The sequence below is a fragment of the Panthera leo genome, chromosome B1 (assembly GCF_018350215.1).
Source record: "Panthera leo isolate Ple1 chromosome B1, P.leo_Ple1_pat1.1, whole genome shotgun sequence".
Classification (NCBI taxonomy): Eukaryota; Metazoa; Chordata; class Mammalia; order Carnivora; family Felidae; genus Panthera; species Panthera leo.
This window is the reverse complement of record NC_056682.1, coordinates 191,569,957-191,587,022: the sequence shown is the minus strand read 5'-3', so window position 1 is coordinate 191,587,022 and position 17,066 is coordinate 191,569,957. Positions and strand designations below refer to the sequence as shown.

The 17,066-nt window shown below is 40.9% G+C and overlaps 1 long non-coding RNA gene across 1 annotated transcript; it reads right to left on the bottom strand.

The window, feature by feature from the left end:
• Positions 1-14,252: 14,252 nt before the first annotated feature.
• LOC122217236 lies at positions 14,253-16,405 on the bottom strand. Its single transcript, XR_006201356.1, has 2 exons — positions 15,982-16,405; positions 14,253-14,563 (listed from the first exon to the last, which is right to left on the bottom strand). It is a non-coding gene; the product is annotated as an uncharacterized LOC122217236 (long non-coding RNA).
• Between the last annotated feature and the right edge of the window lie 661 nt (positions 16,406-17,066).

The window sequence follows — 17,066 nt, the reverse complement described above, 5'->3', positions numbered from 1 at the left end:
AACCAGGTTGGAACCTCACCTCTAATTGTGGCTGAACAGAAATTAGGTGCTGTTTTTAATCTATTCTGCAGTAACATAATAATGTCATGTCACAAAAGTTCATAAAGAAAGGGTCTACACTTATCTTTGGAATTATTTAAAGTACCCAGAGACTAGCCATTAATGTAAAAATTTTACATTTCCCTCAGCTACACTGCTGGTTGTTTTTTTTTAAATTAGGTCTAGAGAAACTGATAAAATATCTTCTTACTAAATAAGACTTTGTTTTCCTACTATAGACATAACTATAAAGAATATATATTTATATAGCATATTACTGGTATATTTTTAACAGCTATTGATACTGTATTTCTTGCTGACACTTTGCTGAGTGTGTTTGTCCCTAGGTTTATATCCTCCACTCGATCCACCTTGCTTCTGGAGCTGAGCTGAGACACAGACCCTGGAAAATCTGGACAAGCGAGGAGGAAATGGAAGAGGGGAAGAAGGACAGAGGACTCGGCTGCCTTTAGGAGAGATAACCACCAGAGCCGACTGAATGATTTTGGAGGCTCAATCGCAAAGGACAACACCTTTTCTATCTTAAAATTCTATCAAAAACAGTTGTATATTTTTTAATGAAACTTCACCTGGTTAGAGCTTTTTTCCACGTGAAATGCATAATGTATTTTTCCTCCATGTTCCATCAACAAGATCCTGAGTAAGTACCAGGGAAAGATTCATCCTGAGGAAAAATCAATTTGATTAGAGAAGCAACAGACAGTAATGTATACAGAAGAGGCAACACCAACATTTCCTAGTAAATCCCCAACTGGGGAGGTAGGCTGGAGTCTTGGGCCATGACTACACTTCTGATTTGAGCAATGGAATTTGGATACAAGATCAAATTGGATTGTCTGTGTTATATTCATGTGTAAACTGATTTGAAAGGAAAATCATCATGAACCAACACAGAAGTTCAGCCATTAGTCTAGGTGATGAACTGTTCTCACTTAATAGCCCAAGAAATTCTAAACTAGGCTCATCTAAGTGAAATAATCTTCTAGCCTGTGTGTGTGTGTGTGTGTGTGTGTTTATTTTTCAATTGAGATATCATTCCACGTCTGAATTATCCAAGCCATGCATAGTCAACACTTGTCAAACGTTGAGATATATTAATATGTAAAATAGACTTTTTTACTAAGGGGTGGATGATCAAATAACTGCAGGAAACCCTAATTTTAGAAGGAATTAAAAAACTATGGAGGAAGGAAGAAGCCCAGAATATATAATTTCCTTTGTGACCACCTTACTTCTTGTACCAAAGAAAGTTACAACAGGTGCATGGAAACTGCACATCAAAGATTTCTGACTGCCGCCTGAAGCTTCTGTCATTCTGGGGGTGTAGCTATCTGGAACACTCTAGTCAAGCCTTTCTCAGTCTTGTGCTTGTTGGTAGGGGACACAAGTCTGATTCTGCTTCTGAGAGCAGAGGAAAGCATTGAAGAACTGAACTGTCTTTGTCCATGGCTCTGAAATATGCCCAGCAACTAGAAAGCCTTAAGAGAAATCCACAAGAGTGAGCATCTTTCTTTCTTCTCACCAATAATATCAAACCAAAAGAATGTATTCACCCCTCACCAATAAGGACAATAAAGAATTGTATGTAAGATCTATATAAAGGCACTAGAATAAGTGCCTCCCTAAAAGAATAAGAAGACAGCACACAGCTTAATGGGGAAGGAAGATCTGGAAGCAAGTAATTAGGTATACTGAGTGTTCCTCTCAGATAAATGAAAAGTGCTATGTGACATGAAAAAGGGATCCAAACCTCTATACAGAAGTCATGGAAGTCTTCATGAAAAGGTGTCATTCAACTTGGGTTGTAAATGACAAGCAGGAACTGGTCATTGGAGAAGCAAGGAAAGAGCATTCTAGCATAAAGAAACAGCATCACAAAGGCACTGAGACATTCAAGTGCAGAATGTGCACTCCATATCTCTGAACAGCAAGCAGTATGGGAGCACAAATAGAAGATGAAACCAGAAAAGTAGAAGACAGGTTCCCAAAATCTTATTTACCATGGTAAGAGTACGGAGCTATCCTGGGGATGAAGTGGAAAGCCAATGGAAATTTTAAATAAGGGGAGTAATAAAATGAGATTGCATTGCTGGGGGCTATGTAGAGGATGCAAGAAAGGGGAAAACACTTATTGAAGCTTTTGTAATTTTCTAAGTAGGAGATGATGCTGGCCTGATTTGAAGTATTAACAGCAGGAAGAAACAGAAGCAAATCAGAAAGACATTTCTGATTTAGAATTGTAGGACACATTGTCCAATTAAATAGGAGAAATAAAGAAGGAGAGGAGAAATGGATGATGTCAAGATTTTAATCTTGAATGGTTGGATGGAAATTGACATCATTAATCAAGAGGAATCAGGTTTGCACAGACTGAGTTTGAGATGCCAAAGGTAAGTCAAACACCGATGCCCAATAGAGAGTGGGAAATATCAGTCTGGTTAGTAAACATTGTCAGTAGTGGGTCCTTACGACTTACTTAATTCCTGAAATGTTTAGGAAGTTTGACAAGTCTGCAGAGAGAGTGAAAAACATAAACTATGTGCTCTTGGAACTTCTATTTCTAGAACAAGTGTAACAAAGAAAAACCAGTGTCAAACATGGTGGATATCAACCCATCTATATCGATATTCACTTTAAATATGAATGGTCTAAATACACCGATTGAACGGCAGAGATTACACGAGTGGATTTAAAAACCCAGCTACCTGTTGTTTATAAGAAATCCACTTTAAGTATAAAGACATAGACAGGTTAAAAGCAAAGGGGTACAGAAAGATATACCATGCTAACGTTAATCGAAAGAAAACCACCATAGTTAATTTCAGACGAAAATGTCCCCATGCATTGCCAAAAGTATCCTAAGAGGGAAAATCCCCTTTGGCTTAAACCACCATCATCTCCTAGCAGAACACCTTCAATAACTCCTTAATGGGTCCCTTTTTATTTACTCCTGGCCTCTAACAATCCATTCTACACTGCAGTCAGTATCTTTAAAAACCCAAATCTCATGTCATCCTGCTGCTTGAAGTGTTCAATGGCTTCCCCTTATTTTTAAGGCGAAATTCCAAATTTGTTAACACAGCCCCTAAGGTTCTACATGTTCTGACCCCAGCATTCATTCCAGGTGCATTTCACATCATCCTGGCTTTGTTCTCTATACTTCAGCCTCATTAACCCTTCCTGTTCTTCAAACTCAGCCTGTTTCCTTCCACTCCAGGACCTTTACACATGTTGTTCCCTCTGCTTGGAACTCTCCCACCATCACTCCCTCTCCACCTGCCTAGTTAACAGGTCTTCACATATGACCTCCAAAATTTACCTCTTCCAAATCAGTTCTGGTTCCCCTTTTGCAATTTCCCAGGACCCAGTGCCGCTGTTTTATAGCACTTGCCACAAATGTACTTCATTAGTGAATGTGAAAATATTTGTTTCATATCTGTCCCTCCTGTTAGATTGTAACAGAGATTTTGTGTCCTCTGTTTACCTCACTATATCCCCAATGCCTAGTACAGCTCCCAAGTCATAACAGGTCCTCAGTAAATACTTAGTGAATGAATGAATGAATAAATGAATGAATCAGCAATACCTTTGTAAACATAATTTTAGGACAGTATAAAAGTCAGTATAGGTCATGATTATAATTCATCCAGCCATTCTCTTATTTTTTTCATTCAGATTGTTTTCAAATGTTTACTATTACAGTAAAGATAGAGAGGAAGGTGTAAAAATGAAATAAAATATTATTCAAACATCTGAAATTTCTCTTAGGGGGAAGCTTTCTTCAGGGAAAATCCTTGATTAAGAGTTTGGGGGTATGTAACTGTGTATGGTGATGGATGTTAACTAGACTTACTATGGTGATCATTTCACAAAATATTGAATCATTATGTTGTATGCCTAAAAGTAACATAATATTGGGTGCCAATTATATCCCCCAAAAAATAAATAATTTTTTTAAAGTTTGGGGTAGATTGATATTTTAGGAAGTATATGGCAACTGGTCCCCAAAACTTCAAAGAAGGGGAATTAACTGCTCTTCTAAAACAGGGAGATGCATTTTCTTGTTGTTCTAGAGGGAAAAAGTAAAAGTGAGAAAAGAGGAGAGCCATGATTTAATGGTGGGTACTGACTGGGGACAGGCCATGAGAGGGTCCCTGATCATAAGCTGGCCAAACAAACCCTAGAGAACAGAACATAGTTTGCAGTCTACCTGTCCCCATGAATCTTAACTTTTAAACAATGTTTTTGTTGAGGATTTTTCCCCAGAACTAACAAAGGGCTTGGATTTCATGTCTGGATTGACATGTAATAAAAGAAGCTGTGTGAAAGAAGCAGGAAGCAGGAGGCAGACAGTCGGAACATCTCCCAATTTCACCCTGCTCTCCAAAGGGCAAGGTCAAGAAGGCTGCTCACATCTGGGTTGAAAAAAAAAAAAAAAAACCTCTGAAAACAAACCTTTGGCATTCTCTCGATAGATGATAGATAGATAGATAGATAGATAGATAGATAGTTGATAGATAGATAGAGATAGAGATGATTGTCTCTTTTAGAATACATTTCCAAAACCGGAATGACTGGATAAAAGGTTAAACACACATTTAAGGTGAAATTATTTCTAGCAATTTATGTTCCCACTTTTTTTCAGTAGAAAATTCTAAAGAATGAAGCAACAGCATTCTTAGAAATGGTTGTCTTGGATTACAAATTCCAGTTCCTTCTGGGTAAAAGTCATCTCCCTTCTATTCTTTGAAACTACACACACCATAAGTCCTTAATAAATGACTGTGGAATTAAATTCCTAGCACTTCTGGTGCTTAAAACTAGCTATTTTTATATGGACTTTTTCCCCCTGTATTTCTAAGAAGACTGCAATATGTCTTGATTTTTTAGATCATAAGTCCCCCCATTCCCTGACTTATAAATATCTCAAGTCTTCAAAATCATGTTGTGTATTTTACAAGAATCTTGGTTGTGTGAAATTTCCAATTCTGTTAAAAACTTGTTTTTTAAAGGATCTTAACATACCTACTCGTAACTAGCATAATAAATTCACAATGATTACCTAAATCTTTCTGACATTCAAGTAAGATTTTGCTTGTGTTTAGTTTTTTAAAATGTACAATTATTTTTAGCCCATACTCCTTTTTTCAACCTACTTTGATTTTCCTTTTTACTATATGTTATTAAAAATATAGCCTATATGGTAATTAGCCATATGGCTGACAACACAAAAAAAAAATCAGAACAATAATTTCAGAATTGTTCAAGGAGTCATTTTTTTTTGGACTCTGTTGACCTAAATTAGAAAAAGAAAATGCATCTTTAAGAAAAAAAAAAATTAACCTGGAATAACCTTCTCAATAGCCATTTCGTCTTCTATCTATATCTTATCAAAACTTTAAAGGGTTTTTTAAATCAAAATTATTCTCTTTCTCCAATTGATTCCTTGGCCTAATGTATTTGTGGTTGGCTTAGGGCACAACAATGCCACCTTTAGAAATATATCCTACCGTTATAACCTCACCAAGATTCATGTACAAGAAGGTTTATTGTATAATCTGTAATATCAAAAATCAGGAAACCATGTAAATCTTCAACATTAGGAGGACAGTTAAATAAATTGCAACCAATAAAAAAAAGAATGAGATATAACTATATGTGCCAGTACAAAATTCATTTTAAGACATATTTTAAGTGAATAAACAGCAGAACATTGTGCATACTGTGTGTTTTATATGTTTGGATTATTTCTACTGGATTATTCATAATAATAAGAAACTCTTAATAATTGCTGTTTCTAGGGAAAGCAGGTAGGATGTGGTTTTGAGATGGAAGAAAAGCTTATGTCTCATTGAAATGTTTTACCATTTTTTACCATGAACATGTATTAGTTTTTAGTTAAAAGTAGACAATCAGATGGAGGGGAGGAGGAACTTTGGGCCTATATTTCATGAAAACAATCAAAATCCTATAAATTTGGATCAATGGTAATCAATCCAAATTGTAGATTAGCTGCTAATTTATCTCTGATCAGCAGCATTTCTACCTCTCACCAGATCTTACCAACATTTTAACCGCATGCCAAACAATCATGTACTCAGTCATTCATTCACTGAATCATTCCATCTGTGCTGATTGGGCCTGTGCTCTCCCAGGCCCCATCCCAGGATGCAGAAACCCAGCGGTGAGCAAGAACAGAGACAGGTCCTGACCTCACTGAGCTTATGGTCTGCCATCAAAATAACTGGAGAAATGAGGATGAGTGCTAGGGGAGCACTTGAAAGGGCTTCCACCAGTCTAGGCATCTGGGAAGACCCCTAAGGAAGGATGTTTAAGGCGATACCTTTAAGATATGTGGGAGTTAACTAGGTGACCGGGGAGAGAAAGGCTGTTCTAAGAAGAGATGGGCGGATGGTCTCTAGGAGGACATGGCTCTGGGGCACAGGAGAGCGCTGCATTGAGAGACTGAAAGACATCTAGAGCAGATGAGACATCAGAAGAAAGGACAGGAGCAGTAAGGCTGCAGAGACCATCAGGGAGCAGGTCGTGGGACCTCGGACCTCACTCAGATGATGAGAACCACCACAAGGTTTGAAGCGGGTGTGTTAGTTTCCCAGGGCTGCTGTAACCAATTACCACAAGTCAAGTGGCTTAAGAAAACAATTCTCTCATAGTTCTGGAAATGTACTCTCTCATAGTACTGGAGGCCAAAAGTCTGAACCCCGGGTGTCCACAGGGCCATGCTCACTCTGCATGCTCCAAAGAAGGACCCTTCCAGACCTCTTCCTAATGTCAGGTGGTTGCTAGCAGCCTTTGGTGTTTATCAGCTTATAGACGCATCACTCCAATCTCTGCTTCTATCGTCCATGGCATTCTCCTCTTTGTGTCTCTGTGTGTCTGTATCCCTGTGTCCCTGTGTCCCAATGTCACTCTTCTGATAAGGACACTGTTCATATTAAATTTAGGGTCCACTTTGATCCAGATTGACTTTATCTTAACTTGATCACAACTGCCAAGACTCTATTTCCAAATAAGGCCACGTTCACAGACTCCATGTGGACATGAATTTGGGGAGGACACTATCCAACCCAGTGCAGCAAGGAAATGATATAATCTGATTTGAATTTTAGGAAAACTATCCTGAAGGTATTAGGGGACAGGGAGGGGGCAAGACTGGGAAGACAGATTAATTTCATATGCATCTTTATTATTTTGGAAATGTGAGGTTTATTTTGAATGTCAGACATTGAGCTAAGTGCTGTTTCCATGATATCTCATTCAGTCCTCATAGAGCCATGTGAAGAAATTCAGAGCGGCGACTTTACCTGTCCACGATCACGCAGCAGATCTTCAAACCCATATCCTGCAGACTCTGGAATCCAGAAGCTTTCCATCACCCCAGGCTCAAAACTGAAAACAAAATGATGAGAATGAGAATCCTTTGACGTGGGTTTCCAGGAGGAAGAAACTATTGCCCACTAACAAGGTTCTGTTTGCAAGCACACTTCATATTCCTTATGCAAAGCCAGGGCAAAAGGTGAACAGCCAACATGTCCTGAAGAGCAGTCGTGTTGTAACGCGAAGGAATCTGATGGTTCCAATCACACGGCACGGTGTCCCGTGATTCACGCTGGGTCAGAAATGTTCTTTTAAGAAAAGACCTAAGTAAAATCCATGCTTCACAAACACGAACCCATATTAAAATAAGCCTACTTTTTATAAGATGAAGAAACTTGAAGCCATTATCTAAAAACTCAGAGGACAGAAATGAATTCGGAGGAAAAAGAGGTTAATTGGTGGGAATTGTTCGGACTGATAGCTGATATTGATCAGAAGCACTGACTGCTGGATCTTCTCCCTCTTAGTTGCTTTACCTCCATAGTCCACAATTTTAAAGGTGGATTGAAATTTTAGGAGACAATGAAGACCAAGGTTTTCTCACTTGAGCTCAGCATTTTTCTGAAGGAGGGAGGCATGAATATTCTGGCTGTAGGTTACAGTTTTCAGCACCTATTACAATTTTGTAATCTCAAAATCTGACCAGAACACCTAACTTTCAATTTTTTCATTTTGTTCCATGTCTTTTCCCTGCAATATTAAAAGAGAAAGGGAAAGAGGGAGGCGGGGGGGGGGGGGGGGGGGGGGGGCAGGGGTCATGCAGAGAAAGGAAAAAAAACTGAAAGAAGAAAGTAAATACGAGTTCCCAAAGGGAGGGGAAAACAATGGTCCAATCGACTATTGTGAGATTCATTATCACTTAAATAAAAATAAAAAATACAAACTTTGAAATCAAGCTTATTTTTTTAAAAATTGATTCCTAAAAATAAAGAATAAATGTGTTTAAAAGCAATTAATAAGGATTTTTTATCTAGGAAGTGAGCGATTTTTGTGCAGAGGGGGGAAAAAAGGCTCCAGGCTTTGCCTCATCTCCTAGAAGCATCCCATATTCTTAGATGTGACGTTGCCTTGGTAACCACAACTTGGTGACCTCGTTATTTCAACCTAATCCTGCTTTGAAATTATAGTCGCTCCACCCTTTTGCCTGGCTAGCCTGATAACATAATCATTGTAAATGAGGATGGGAAAAAACAGCAGGATACAGTCCCTCCGGTGACACAGGACCAGTCTCACCTTATCATGGAAATAGACGAACAATTAAACGGCATGAATCTAAAACCCTAAAAGTGGATTTTCTTATTTTTTATATGGCTTGTTATGCTTATTTTCAAAACCTACTGGTTGATTCAATAGAGCAGGGTATCTTGATGCTACTATATGAAAATGGAAATTTCCTATTGGTGTTAAAAGAAAAAATTAAGGAGAGCTAAACAGTCAAAGGTGAAGTTCTTAATTATGCATTTGTTTTGCCCAACAGCCAAATAGAAACAGGAATCAGAATATAATTTTTTAACAAATAGTGCAGCAGCACCCAGGTTTGCTTGCCCAGCCTAACTTCCTCTGGCTAAAGCCCCACAAATCAGCTGTCCTCTTGAATTCAGATTCCTTCCAGAACAAAGGAGTCTTAGGAGACTGCAATGCCCAAATTCGGAAGGCAGCAAGTGTAAATAAACATAGTTTAAAGGACATGTAATTAACTCATTTGTTTCAATTTGGGTGCTTTGAGATGTCTGTTCTGCTGGGAAACGGAGGCAAATTCCATCCTTTTTCTCGCTCATTTCCTTCTTTTTATTTGTTTCCCCTTTGAGTTCCAAAATGGTTAGGCACAAAAGCACTGGGTTCAGATCTCAATAAAATGTTTATGCTGCGCCCCAGTTCATATGTTGAGGAGTCTAGGGAGCTGTGGGACCCTGTCTCTTAGGATCCAGGGTGCCCCTAGGCTTCCCCTCCAGGAGAACCTCCCTATTTCTGAGTGCCCCAGCCCAGCTTGACCACTGTCTTTCCAAGGGATCCCAATGATGGTACTTGGGGGAGGGGAAGAGTTGTGTGACTTGGGTATTACAACCCCCCCAAATTCTCCTGGTGGCAAAGATCCCACTTCCTCTGCCTCTCCACTTTGTTCTTCCCAAAGAATACCACTTTGATACGGGTGGATGTGGCATTGGTCTCACAGTTGGGTGTCAGTGATGGCTCACAGGTGAGGGGCCAGTTCCCAGTCAGGGCCATTATCCAGATGGAAGCCTGGACTATATCTGGATATGCCCAGGGCATAATGCTCTAGGCTGGTATCCCTTCCTCTCTGCAAAAAATACAACTATTACCACTTATTTCTTAGAACTTTCAACAGTGTGAGGAAAGTTGTAACTTCTTAAAGAAACGATGCCACATAAATTAAAGTTTTACTGTCAGAATGACACTATCAAATCTCTTTAGAGAAATAAGTTGGAGGAGTGTGCATTTGACTTAAAAGCGTATCTTTCCTTTTTCTGAGAGATGAGTCAAAAGTGGCATTTCATAAAGTGTGAGTTCAAATTACACTTCGTGGGGCCACTGGAAGCCCACTCTTCTCTTGCTCACTCTCACCACAAAGAGTAAAAATATAATAACAGCTAACATTTAGGAAGTTCTCACACTATCATTAGCCCCATTTTGCAGAGGAGAAACACAGGCACAGACAGTGAGGTAACCTGCACAGGGTCCCGAAGCCAGCAATGTGCGCAGCACAGCCAAGGTTCAGACGCCCTTAGCTACTCTGCTATTCGGCCCCCATGGAACCTAACTATAGAGCCAGAACCAATGGATGGACTCCGTGCGTAGGCACATCAAAACTCCCTGAGAAGAAATTTCCAAATAATTCAAGCTGTCCAAAGACAGAATAGATGGTCCCAACAACAAAGGAAACACAAAGTATTAAATCTCAGACCAAATACCCTTGGCCTCTCAGTACAGATCTGAGTATAAATATTACATCCTACTGCCCTTTAAGTATTCATCAGATGGGATACTTTTGGCCTGGGGGGGGGGGGGGGGGGTTCCTTAAATGAATGACATAGAGAGAGAGATGGAAATTCATTGGCAGATCAAGCACCTGTGTAGGGATGAGCAAAGAAGAGGAAATACACGTGGTAAGATGAAGGTAAGGGACTGATAATTGATAGGTTTTGGTCTAGACTGAGAACCGAGAGAACTCAGACAGTTACCATGAGGGTCCAAGATGACGACTCCTCCAGAAATAGATACAAAGGCACAGATCATGAGATAAACATAAAGAGCTATGATCACATAATTCGCTGGGAGTGTGGCAGTCTCCCTACCAAGGGACAAAATGCTGGTAGATGAAAGGACTTTACGTACTATTTGAGCCAGAAAGAAACAAGGAAGAAAAGGAGGACAAGAGTAGCTGGAGGGCGGAGACGGGAATTTGTGAAGAGAAGGTACAGCAATGGCAGAGCTCAGACAACAAGTGTCCTGGCACATTTCTCAGAGATCTTCCTTCCACTCTGCACCCAGTGGGCTCACAAATCACCAGATCACCTTGCCTGTTCCACACCTCTTTCCCTCTGCCTAGAGTCCCCTCCATCTCCCCCATCACTCCTCTCTTGACTCTCCTTCAGCTTTGTGCTTTGAGTTTCTTCCTGCAAAAACCCGTTCTGGACTCGCCCCCATCCCACACACTGAGTCTCTTTCCTTTTCTTCTCCAAACATCCTATCCTTTCCCTACCTCTATATTGCCATTGTCCTTGCCCTGTGTTCCCTATCACCACCATCACACCATAAACTTAGAAACCCTGTGAAGGTAAGAACCATGACATATATACAGTGCCTGGAACACTTAGTAGGCACTCAATACATTCATTCATTCATTCACTCAACAAATATTTAGTGAATATACATTCAATGGCAGGCAGTGGAGTAGAACAGAGAATAAGACACAAAAGCTCCTCACCTTCATTCTTGGGAAGAGGAAAGGGTTTTTTTAATCAGGTAAAGAAAAGCCAACAAGACGGTTATAGATTGTTATAAATGGTATGACATAATTAACAGGATGATAGCATAGAAAAGGAAAATCTTCTTTTAGTCCCACCTCTTTGGATCCTTGGAGAAATCTGTCACCTGCAACCTGAAGCCCCATTCGTTCTTCCTTGGGACACTCATGGAGGGCTTGCTAGGCATCAGACACCGAGACCCTCAGGGAGATTTCAGGCCAGTGAGGAGAACCAACAAGTAAGCCAGGGATTCCAATCATGGTTACAAGGGCAATGACAAAGATATTTACCTGGGGCCACTGTATAATGGAGGAGGTAAAGGGATAATACATAGAAGACTGCAGAAAAGGGCTTTGGAAGGGCTTCTGATGAAGGTGACATTGACCCTGATGATTCAGAGCATCAAGATTTCTGGGACCAAACTGCCTGGGTTTGAATCCCACCCCCACCACTTATTAACTATGTGACTTGGATGAGTTACTTAATCTCTCTGTGCCCTCAGTTTCCTCATCTGTAAAATGAGAGTAATGACAATACCTTACAAGATAGTTGTGAGAGTTAAATCAGTTAGTATATGTCAACTATTTAGAACAGGATGAGCACATGTGTTGACCATTATTATCACTTTTCAGGATGTAAGTTAGCTCAATGAAGGGGCACCTGGGTAGCTCAGTCAGTTAAGTGTCCAAGTTCAGTTCAGGTCATGATCTCATTGTTCATGTGTTCAAGCCTGGCATCAGGCTCCCTGCTATCAATGCAGAGCCCACTTCAGATCCTCTGTCTCCCTCTCTTTGCCCCTCCCCTGCTCTCTCTCTCTCACTCAAAAACAAATAAACATTAAATTAAAAAAAAAAAAAAGAGCTCATTGAAGGAGAGGTAGAGAAGACATTCCAGAAAGAATAAAAGAAAGAAGATGCCAGGTCAGTCGGTCAGCAGGCTCTGCCTCTGTCCCTGAATGGTCATGAGGAGGACACTGTGCCCAGCACTGTCCTATAGGTTACAGACAGACCCAGGAGAAATAGAAGATGTGGTCTCTATCCTCTAAGACACTATATCTTAGAGGATATAAACACACAAGACTAAACACATAAGAAAATAATTAAGAAGCATCCAAGATAACATATAACCAGTGCTGAACTAGGGGGCCAGACACCAGTGATACTAACAAGAAAAATATCAATCATAGCATCCACGTGTTTACAATGTGCCAGGCACTGGGCTAAACACTTCACATGCTTTTCCTGCTCAAGTCACCCTACAAACCTAGGTTACATGACTTTCTCCAATGACAAAACCTCCAGGAGATTTCAGAGAAGGAAGAGACGAACCAAAAAGACAACGAACCTCATGAGAACAATAAAGCTTGAGCAAGGCCTTGAACAAAGGAAAGAATATGAACAGAGAGATGGGGGGATTAGGAACGAGGTCAGGGCAGTCTGATGGAAATATAATATGAGCCACGAATACAAGCCACATGTGTAACTTTTAATTTTCTAACAGCCACATCTTTTAAAAATAAAAAGAAGCAGGTGAAATTAACTTTACAGAGTATTTAGTTAGCATTTATTTAATGTATTATTTCAACATGTAATCCGTATAAGAAATTATTAACAAGATATTTTTAATTATTTTTTCTTAGAAAAAGTCTTGGAAATCTGATGTGTATTTATGTTTACAGCACTTACCATTTGCAAGTAACCATATTTCAAACACTCGAGAGCCACACGCAGCTGATGGCTACCATCTTGGACAGCAGAGTCAAAAGGGAAGAAAGAACCGGCATGGACTGGGTCTTACCAGGTCGCAGTCACTTTTCACACATTATCTAACTTTCCTCACCACCCTCTTGGGAAATACAAATGGGGACACTGAGACTCTAAGAGATTAAGTCAACAGCTCAGTAGGATTTAAACCCAAACCCCACCAATTCTGAGCTGGGGCACCTATGCTGGAACTGACTGCAGCAAATGCCCCCAGGGGTTGTGCACTATGAAGCAAGATGATGCCTGAGCAAGGAGAAACTACCAGATCCCGGGGTCTTCTTCTGAGCGACTTCCTCCCCAACCCCCAAAGCCCACACAGGGCTTACACACCCCTCCTGGATTTGGAAGAGGAAAGCAAGCAAGCAAACCTTACCCTTCCCTGTGAAGTAGCACCGAAAGCCCTCGCCCTGCTCCTGAACAGCTAAGCCACTAGAGGGTATGCAGGAGGCAAGGAAGGGCACCTGTGGTCCATAAATATTTAACTTTTGTTGCAGCAAAGTGCAGGATGAGGAAATACTTGGCTGCTTCTCAGCCAGGGGAGCAAGGCTCCCTTAAACCCTTTGCGGGCTCCACTTTGTCGTCAATTACTTTTCTAAAACTATTAAGAGAAGAGAGGGGGAGAGTATAAACAGAATTAACAGTAATTTATGATCTGAAAAAAGACAGCAGGAGTTCGAAATCTGTCTCCATTAGGATACTTTCCCGGCGTTCCGCTGGACCCCCAAGCCACAGGATCCTGTAGGAAAAGGATGTTTATACAGCATTCCTGGCAGGAGAGACGCTTTTCCTTGCTCCCAGAGGGCAAGGTTCAGCCAACTTTCCACAGAGGGGTCTGGCCTGTGCTGAGCCTGCTGCCAGGACCCTGTTCCGGGTGTGGGCAAACACTGAGCTGTTTAGATTCTTGTTTTATTTCATTTATTTCTTGCTCAGTGGTCCCTCCCTGATTTCTACAGGGACCTCCAAGCCTGCTCTTCCCCCACCTCGACCATCAGCAAAGCCCACCAAGAGAACTGCCAACAGAGACACTCATAAGCTCTTCAGTGAGAATATTTCTGTGCCCCAGAATTTTTGAGCCAAAGGTTTATTCCATCACCTAAGGCATGTTTTATGCCATGCAGTTTCACTTTGTGGAACTAACTTTTCAAGTCCGGGAATTGCAAAGCCACGATATGTAGCAGCTTGAATTAGAGTCCAAACGCAGAGGCAGCAGAGCTCCAGAATTACTGTTTCTTCTTTTTCTTTGTCTTTTCCTTTGGGGTGGGATGCTGTGGCCCAGCTGGGAACACTGTCTCTAGCACGCGCTTGCGGTCCACTCAATATTAATGATGCAATCAAGTCTTCAGGTGAATTTTGGAGCTAAAGGGAGAGACAAAAAGAAAATTTTGTAAACCACCCCCAGAATCCGTTAGCTGAAGCTCCACACAGTTTGGGCCTTCCTTCCCTAGCCAGTCTTTTGGATCGCTGGCGACCCCAAGTGGCCAATTTAAAATGGCAGTTTTGGGGGGTTTTGTTGGATCCTTTTCCCTACAGAAAAGAAACATACTTCAAGGTTTTTTTATTCCCAAATCTTTGTAGCGTTTAAAAACTGCAGAGCTGGATTGAAAAAAAAAATTGTTAAAATGGGGCGCCTGGGTGGTCAGTTGGTTAAACGTCTGACTTTAGCTCAGATCACGATCTCACAGTTCGTGGGTTCGAGCCTTGGGCTCTGTGCTGACAGCTCGGAGCCTGGAGCCTGCTTCGAATTCTGCGTCTCCCTCTCTCTCTCTTTCTGCCCTCCCCGCCACCCTGTTCATGCTCTGTCTGTCTCTCTCTCAAAAATAAATAAACATTTAAAAAATTTTTTAAACTGCAGAGCTGGAAGGACCATTAATGTCACCTCGCCTGACCATCTCATTTTACAGAAATCCCAGATCCAGAGAGGTGAAGATGGAACCCCAAAATCACACAGCATGTTAGGGTCAAGCAAAGCAGCAGTACAAGCAATGGCTCCAAGAGATTCTACACAACCAGATTTTAGTTCCATGATGGAAGAAGAAAATCTTTCCCCAAACCATAAAAGAAACATTGTTTTTACAGAAGAATCACTATAATGAGGCTGCATGTTCTAACAGATCCGAAGGTTCCCTTAAAGTACACACTTCTTCTTTCCTCTTCTATGCCTCCACCGAAGAGGATGCGTTAAAGTGAATCGTGGTGGGGCCAGCATGGGAGAAAAGAAGGATGTCAGCATTTGGCAAATGCAGGTTAGATGCTTATTCCCAAAGGCTGGGCCTTGAGTTTGGCTCTCACTTGCATAAACACTGTCGAGTGGGCATTATCATTCCCATTTTAGAAACGAGAAAACCAAAGCTCAGGGAGACTAACTGACTTGCCCAAGATCAGTTAGCCACCACATCGCAAAAGCAACTCCCTGCATCACTTTATACATGTTTCAATTCACCCGTCCATCAAATGGGGTAATAATGTCTGCCCGTAGAATCTGAAAATGTTGATATTGGAAAGAGCTCTTAGAAGAGCCCACTTTCAAACAAAATGAACCCCCGATACATAAAACAGACAAAAATGTCTATGAGAAAGTAAATCAAAGAGAACATGGGTACTGTTGTAACGAACACCAGGAAATCCCATTCTCCTTAAAACAAAAACTAGAATTTCTAAGGGTTCGCTCCAGGGCAAATTTCTACTCTTCCACCATGACACCTTTCCCTTGAGGTGTCTCACTTGGCCTCCTCCTGCCATCAGGAAGCTGGACCCCCCAGAAGGACACTGCCCACCTCTTGGCGTCTCTGTCCCATGTGTAGACAGAATCCCCTTTTCTATCTGCTCTGAGCACCATGGAGACGGTCTGGAATCTCCCCCAGTGCTGCTCCTAAAATTACTGCAGAAGAATAGAGGTGAAGTCACACAGAGTGTGGGAGAAGCCTAAAATCAGTCTGATTTACAGAACATGAAAGTCTGATCCAAATCTTATCAGAAGTGATTCTCTCTAGAGCTGGTAAATCCTGCTCTGCTCCAGGAAGGGTCTCGGCTTTAAAATGCTCTATGTACACTGTTCCAGCTCTTCACGGAAGCCATGTGGCCACATGCTTCAAGGTCTGGGAAAGATTTCTACTCTTCGGTCCAGGAATTCTCCTTCTAGCAGTCCACCTGAAGGAAATCATGAAACAGTTCAGGCAGCAATGTGTACGTAAAGATAATTGTCACTAGCTTATGTTCAACTAGAAAAAACAAAAAACAAAACAGAAGCAACTTATGCAACAGTAGGGTTTATGATGTAACCAGAAGATTGGATGACCATGTAACCATAGAAAACTGATGTTTTCAAAGCATTTTTAATGACACCAAATGAGAAAAAAAAAAGCATTTTAAATGGCATTAAGTGAAAAAAAAGCAGAGTGCAAAACAGGTGCACATTATGTGACCAAATATTTAAAATCAAAATAAGAGAAGTGTGAGTATATGAAGAAAAAAGATAGAAAGAAATGTTCACCCACCAGAATGTTCACAGTGGTTAATGACCATGACTAAGTGGTAAGATTAATGTTGATTTCTTTTCTACTTACATTTTGCTTTAGTTTTACAGTGATGTTGCATTAATGTTTAATCTGAAAATAAAATATATTCTTTCAAGATATTGAGCCTGTAGCCTAAAACGCTGCTGCATTTTCTGAGGCTCACCCTCCTTACTTCCGCTCTGTCCCCACCTTGCTCCTCTATTTTGGTGTCTTCCTCTCCACCCGCCTCACCTCTGCCCTGTCTTCTGCTTGTCCATCTGCGATCCACATTCATGACCCAGCCAACGGTTAACCCTTCAAGGGGCCCCTCAGAGTCACATTTGTCAACATGCTAGTGCATGTTC